Raw genomic sequence first — 6,980 nt, 5'->3', positions numbered from 1 at the left:
TACTCTTTGCAGATTACTTAAATTCAGAATTTGAGGAGTAAAGAGAGAGGGCTAACCCCCCTCAGAGCCTACAGGTGGGTGCAGGGGAGGAGGTGGGTTCGAAAGATTGCACACAGCAGTAGCACTGGCAAAGCGGAGGCAGGATTAGGAAGACTTGCAGCCTATGTAGACTGGATCAGATATGCAAGACTTCTACTTTGGCCAGATGCCGGAGCAAAACATATTAATATGTACAAAGCAGATGGAGAGGGACAGGAAGTCAGGCACCAAAACAAAATTAAAACATCCAGTTCATTTTTAGAATAAAACACTGTTATCATCAGGTTGTATTTCACTTAACTACAACAACAAACCTTCATGATGAGTGGAGCCAGGCCTGGAGTCAACAGGTCAGAGGTTTTCAGAGGACAATAAGACAATATGGATAAAGAGAGGAGTCGGATAATTTGTTGGTTCAGTGATTACAGCGGGAAAATCTAGGTCACATGACTCCAGCTGTCCAGCGGTCCTGCTCTGTGCTGCGTTCTGAAAACGCAATCGGTGGGTGTTGACACACAAGAGAGCATGGAGCCTGACTGCAGTGGATTGGAGACGAACCGGACATGGATCAACTCCATTCGATCTACAGAGTCCCTCTCTACCATCAAAAGACAGCTAAAGACCCAGCTCTTTAGGAAGCACTATGCACTTAGCTAGACTGTTCTCCACTGTTGTCCCCAGTGGCAGATCATGTCTTCCAGCTACAGTCAGAGCCATGGGAAGTGGCTTTAAGTTGGGGGTGCTGTAGTAAGAGGTGCAATATTTTTTATTTTTGCATTTAGGTTACATATGCAACTGATAGGCTATAGTGGTACGAATGTTTCTCACATCCGTATGCTGTGGTGATATGTAGTTAGTATTTGACTGTTTTGTGTCCAAGGCCTCTTTTTCCTGAAAAGTTTATTTTTCGTTAGTTATTAGAGTTTAAAAAACGGGGTTTTACTTCCGGGTTTCCTTTGATTCACAGCCGCCGTGGAGTGAAACTTCAAAGGACAAACAGCGTCTTGTGACGTCACGCTGTAGGGCGGAGCTTATTACAGTGGCTTCACCATAGACTGTAAAAAATATGGACGTAGTATCCGTGACGTCACCCATCTGTTCCTGAGAGCTGTTTTGAAGCAAATCGACGGCGGCAGCCATATTGGTAATGCGGAACTCAACTAGGCAGAGTGTGACGTAATGTGAGTCTCTTAGCCAATGGCTGTGTGTTCCCGACCGGGATTCACGTCAGTCATGTCCTTATTTGGGCAAAACTCATAATCTTAATATCTTCTTAACCGTCACGTTAGAAAAAAATTCACCCTCCGTACAGTGTATGCCATTAGAGAGATTAGCGTTGTAGGGCCAAGCCGTTTTTTGAACCAGGCTGTAAACATGTTTATTAATGCTGCAAAGATCGTCTTTTTCCCATTCATATCTATGTGGTTTCCGGTGTTTCTGCAGCCAGCCTCAAGCGGATTTTCGATGTATTGCAGTTTATATCACTTCCGCATTGGCTTCATCGTTTGAGACCGGAGTTTGCCGCTTGGGCTTCACAGGCTCTGGCTGCACAATGGCTGCGCCCAGGAGCAGTCTATGATCCAAATACGTTCAGTTTTTAAGCAGGCACACACACAGGGCCCAGGCATCGGGTTATTTTAAAATGAACAATTTTTTAAAATTGCTATAATAATTTCTCAAATCTTCTTCAGGCATTACATTTTCAGAAAATAATACAATGAAAATTATTTAAAAAAATTTTTTTTATTGTGTTAATTAATGTATTTATTTCAACTTATTTATGCATTCAGAAAAAATTGTGTGATGCCTTTTCCAACAGGGGGTGCTGCAGCACCCTCAGCACCCCTACTTCATATGGCCATGGCTACAGTTGACTCGCACTGTCCTGCTCTGCTCTGGGAATCTGTGTTCAGCTCTTGAGTGACCCAGCACTTGGTATTTTGGTCATTATTGTGGTGAGGTAAATTGTTGATGAAGATAATGGAAGGTCTTAAATGGTTTGGTTGTCTCATTGTAAATGTTCCTTATTTTATTATTATAACAAAAAGAAAAAAGAAAAGAAAAATTCCTTACTTACTTTTGTGCATTGCCTTTACACTGCTTGGCAGTACCTGCACCCAAATGGTCTTGAAGCACTTTGTTACTCGTACTGATCTTGTTTCCTATTGTCTAGATCTTTGCTTGTGTTGTTCTTGTTCTCGTATGTACATCGCTTTGGATAAAATCGTCTGCTAAATGACATTGTAACATTGTAACATCTGGTGGAAGTCCCGTGTCGGTATGAATCAGTGCAGCACAAGTATTAGTGATTTTTGTCCTCAGTGCAAAGCTTTGGGATTACCAGATCCTGATCTCTACTTTTGGATCAGAGCCTCCTAGCATTTTCGATTGATCGGTGATCATCTTCCCGATTAATTGCATCAGCTGTCACTGAATGCAAATACATGAGTAACTTAGTGTAACCGAGCGTTCTGGGTTTGCTTAGCTATATAAACTTAATAAAATAATAAAGAGGACACCAGTGAGGAACTCCAGCCACTTTATTGCAGAACACACACAAGCACAACCCAACCCTACGGCAACTGGACACTGAGTTCTTAAAGGCAAAAACACAAACCAAACACAGCACTGTCTGTAACATTAGTGACCCTGTGGTGTTGCTCTATTCGCTGTGCTGGTCCGTTCAAGGAAACTCTTGAATGATGTCTCCTTGTTTCTTTAGAGTGTATGTAATCAATTACAACTGGTGCTCTCTCACAGAACATTAGCTTCTCTCTCAGATGGTTCACGTCAAACTCAGCACCTGAAACAGGAAAGGAACGGAGATGAAGAGCAGACTCCGATCAAAATGGATTACATAAAATATTTGAATGATTAAGTGCAAAATAATTCTTCAAAAAACTCACAGTTCGAATCGGATCACGGATTTGAGTCACGGATCGGATCATTTTTCGGGTCAGCAAAAAAAATGAAAAAAAGAAAGAAGATGAGACAAAGACAACTTTGTCCCTCCATTTATTTTGTAAAACACTTTGCCCATTAAATAAAAACAACATTCAACTCAAAATGTACTGCATGTGCAAAGCACCCTAACTGTGTGCTCAGTCCTGCCTCATTCACTGCATTTCATGGCATGGCATGGCAAGTGAAGGAGCAGAGGAAATTCAAAAGTTTCACTCCATTCTTCTTTCAATCGCTGATTTTCACCGCCCACTTCTCTTTGAGCAGCAAACTTGGAACACACCATTTTCGTGCATTCTAGGGTCCTTCAGCTGGCAAAGTGCCAATATGAGAACTGCTCCATAAACGAAAGTGAAAGTTAAAAATTGCACAGCAGTGGACTCTAAGTGACCCAGTAACAGCCTGTCTGCGTATCGTTGACATGGAGACAAGTCCTGGTAAACACACGGTGACCCGACCAAAACACAGAGTGAAGGGATAACAGATAGGGGGCCACAAATAGGCGGCCGAATGCGGTCCGCGTATTGACGGCCTCTGGTCTAGTGGGTGCGCAACGGATTTCATAATGTGGCTCAAGCACATTCAGCATTCATTGTATTTCACAGTGAAACCAAAATGCTCCCATACATGTAACTTACAAGATGCAGGAGGGTTTTTCAAGTTCCTCTGCTCCTTCACTTGCCATGACTACCGCTGCGCTTGACGAGTGAGTGTGGATTGAACATGCGGTCATCACGTGAACATGCGCAACTTTTTTTTTTCCCATCAACCGATCCGTGGACCACGTCCATGCCAAACCGTGCCGTCGTAATTCAAGTTTGAATTATATATTTTGATATGACTATTTACCAACTGCGTCATCGGTTTCCATAGTGTAGTGGTTATCACGTTTGCCTGACACTTGCGTGTGAGGCAAACATGATAACCACTACACTACGGAAACTCGCACACGCCCACGCGAGGTGTACGCGCACAAGTTTCTACTGTGAATGTTAACAGGTGTCTAATGTTTACAGCATCTCCAAAACTACGACAAACATCAACAACATCGGCAATCTTGGTGATCACACGACGGTCACTGTTTACCTTTCAGCTCACCAAACAGAAACACACCTGACCTAAACTATGGTGATATGAATTTAAAACACTGACCCCATCACTCCTTTGAATTACCCATTAACGCCATTCTCGGTGTCCTGTCCTTCAAATCAGGATCTGACGTTTACTCGGTCTCACGGAGGAAAAACAGAGTCCTCAGAGAATTCACCTCCTCGGCTCTGTGCACCTTTGGACTCGAACACCAACACAGTCTGGTTCTGGCTCAGTCCTGTCCCGTGACCCTGCTGGTCCAGGTAAGAGGATCGCGAGCTCGTCCTAGTGGTCATTCAGCGAAAGAGCATGTGTTTCAGATTCACTCAGATTATTAGCTCTTTCTTTAATAAATGTAAAAATGCTGACCTCCTGGTCTTCTGTTTCCCAAAAACCACATCCCCTCTATATCAGGTTCAGTACCTGATGTAGATGGGATGTGGTTTATGATGAGTTTCTGTAGCCTACCTGTACTTACCTTTAGGGGGTCACATTTCACTACATTGTACTTTTATCCCTCTGAACACTGCACTTCTACTTTACAAACCTTAACGATTAGTGCCTTTTTCACTTTTTGTTTTCTTTCTGTTCAAGTTTTCATTTTATTTTACAGATTTTGCTTTCACGTTTTTATGCTTCAGAAAACACCGAAAAGTGGAGAAAAAGTGACGCCTAATATTTACACGTAAGTTTGTCTGATGCTCTTTAAACCAGTGGAGTGGAGGAGCTCACATGGGGGTCATTTTTTTCAGATGATCCAGCAGGTGACAGGTGTTTGTGTAGAAGTAAATTGTGTATTGAATAAAAGAAAAAGCTTAAAAAATAAAATAAAAATAAATAATCATAATAATGTCTGTTTAAAATAGAAGTGTCTCGAGCAGTGATAGATTCCCACAACTAGAGGGAGCTCTTGTTCAATGTTCTCCTCTACATCTCACAGTCTGATATGGTGGATGGAAAGTGCAATGCAAATTTAAAAAGGATGAAACACTTTTACAAGGTGGAGACAAATTTACATTTGGAAACATTTTAACAATTTAAAAAACAGAATTATATTCGCTTAACATTTTAATGAAGGCCAAAACAAATATACCTTTAAGAAAACAAAATCAGAATTACTGAAGCAGTGAAACAGTTTTACCAGTCAAGAAACAAAATTACAAACAGCAGATTCTACCACAAAAAGAATATACCAATGATTTTCAAAATAAAAGACGTATGTAATATGAAAATATGCAACAGCCAGGGAATTGATATTTGACATTAACAATCCTGTTTTCACTTAAATATTTTGATTGAGACTGACAACAGAACACCTTAAAATGTGTTCCTGACAATCACAGTTATATATGGAATTTCATAATAAAAACCATTGGAAATGTAGCATATACATTTATTTTGAAATTCACAATCAGATTCTGATTGGCAGGAACACATTTTGAGCTGTTCTCTTACCAGTCTAAATCTAAAACATTTAAGTGAAAACAGGGTTGTTTATCCTTTCTGAGCAGTATTAAGGGCAGGCTGAAAACATTTATTTTTTCATCAGTTTACACTTTGGGTTGTGTGAATGTATGTGTGAGCGCATCGAACTCCATGTGTGGGTATTGTGATGTGGAGATTGTGTGCTCGGAAATTTTGTACAAATGCATATAAAATGTTTGTACTTTGTATTTTATTAACTTGATTTCCTCTGTAATTTTCAAGTGTTGTAATTGTGAAGCATGTTGTGTTTCCTTGGGTATGTAATGTGCTATACAAATAAAAATATATAATTTTATTTTAAAAATTGTCTGAACATTCCTTTTCTGTCAGAATCTGAATTTGTAAATTTGTAACTGGTAAAAATGTTCCGTTGTTTGTAAAATCGTCTCATCGTTTGTAAAAGTTTTTCTGGTTTTGCAAAAAACAATTTCTTAAATGTAATTTTTTTTTGGTCGTCTGATTGAACACATCTTCACAATACTCGGCTTCTATTAAATAAATGTAAAAAAACAGACTTTTCTTCCTTTAGTTATTTTCTGTGTATTTTATTTTAAATCATATTTTCAGTTTGAAACCTGTCAGAGAACAATGTCTGCTCACAGAGAGCACACTTTAATGTGCCATTTTATGTCACAAGTCCTGCAGTTGGTCCTGAGTGCTAACCGAGATGTGTCTGTTTGCAGGACAGAAAAGTCTTCAATCTTTAAATTTAACTCATGAAAGAAGAGCTAAAAAAACTAAGTGATGGGTTGTTTTTTTGGTTCATTCTGCCTGAGTCAGAGTTAGTCTCATTAGAACTGTCAAAACCTCCTTCACATTTTTTTAAGAGTGATACAAATCAGCTCCTCACTTTAGACGCAGTGAACGTCTGAAAACTGTGAAGTGGAAACTTTGAGACGTCTCACGGTTCAGGTTTTATCTCTGCTTCATGACGTTTAAAGTCGTATTTCTGAGAGAATCGACAAGTGAAAAATCTCTGAATGTGTCTCTGTACTTCAAGTTTTTACACACACACACATACACACAAACACACGCACACAAAATCACACACCACAGTCTAACCTGCCTTCCCTGTCAGACTAGTGGTTACATCACACACACTCAAAGTCCGGGCGTCCCGCCAGTGGAGGGCCGGCAGCAGGAGCAGGAAATCCCTTATTTGGGCGTCAGGACGTCCGCTGCAGCGACAGGAAAGACCATATTTGGACTGAGGCTGACTTGTTTTTCCTGCTGGGAGCTGCTTGTGACGAAGTCTGATCCTATTGGCTGTTACACACACACACATACACAAAATCACACACACACACTGGATTTACCGCTGACATAAATAACAGATTGTGTGTGTGTGTGTGTGTGTGTGTGTGTGTGTTCATGTGACTGCACCTTTGAATTTGGCTTTGAGCTTA

The 6,980-nt window shown here is 40.4% G+C and overlaps 2 long non-coding RNA genes across 2 annotated transcripts; one reads left to right on the top strand and one right to left on the bottom strand.

Annotated features, from left to right (window-relative positions):
- Positions 1-2,561: 2,561 nt before the first annotated feature.
- Positions 2,562-3,054, bottom strand: LOC117813185. The gene is made up of 2 exons (XR_004631350.1): positions 2,946-3,054; positions 2,562-2,842 (listed from the first exon to the last, which is right to left on the bottom strand). It is a non-coding gene; the product is annotated as an uncharacterized LOC117813185 (long non-coding RNA).
- A 1,145-nt stretch (positions 3,055-4,199) lies between these two features.
- On the top strand, positions 4,200-5,878 carry LOC117813220. Its single transcript, XR_004631364.1, has 2 exons — positions 4,200-4,352; positions 4,703-5,878. It is a non-coding gene; the product is annotated as an uncharacterized LOC117813220 (long non-coding RNA).
- The last annotated feature ends 1,102 nt before the right edge of the window (positions 5,879-6,980 follow it).

The sequence above is a fragment of the Notolabrus celidotus genome, chromosome 5 (genome assembly GCF_009762535.1).
Source record: "Notolabrus celidotus isolate fNotCel1 chromosome 5, fNotCel1.pri, whole genome shotgun sequence".
NCBI classification, from domain to species: domain Eukaryota; kingdom Metazoa; phylum Chordata; class Actinopteri; order Labriformes; family Labridae; genus Notolabrus; species Notolabrus celidotus.
Note: the sequence above shows the minus strand (reverse complement) of the source record. Positions and strands in the feature narration are given on the sequence as shown.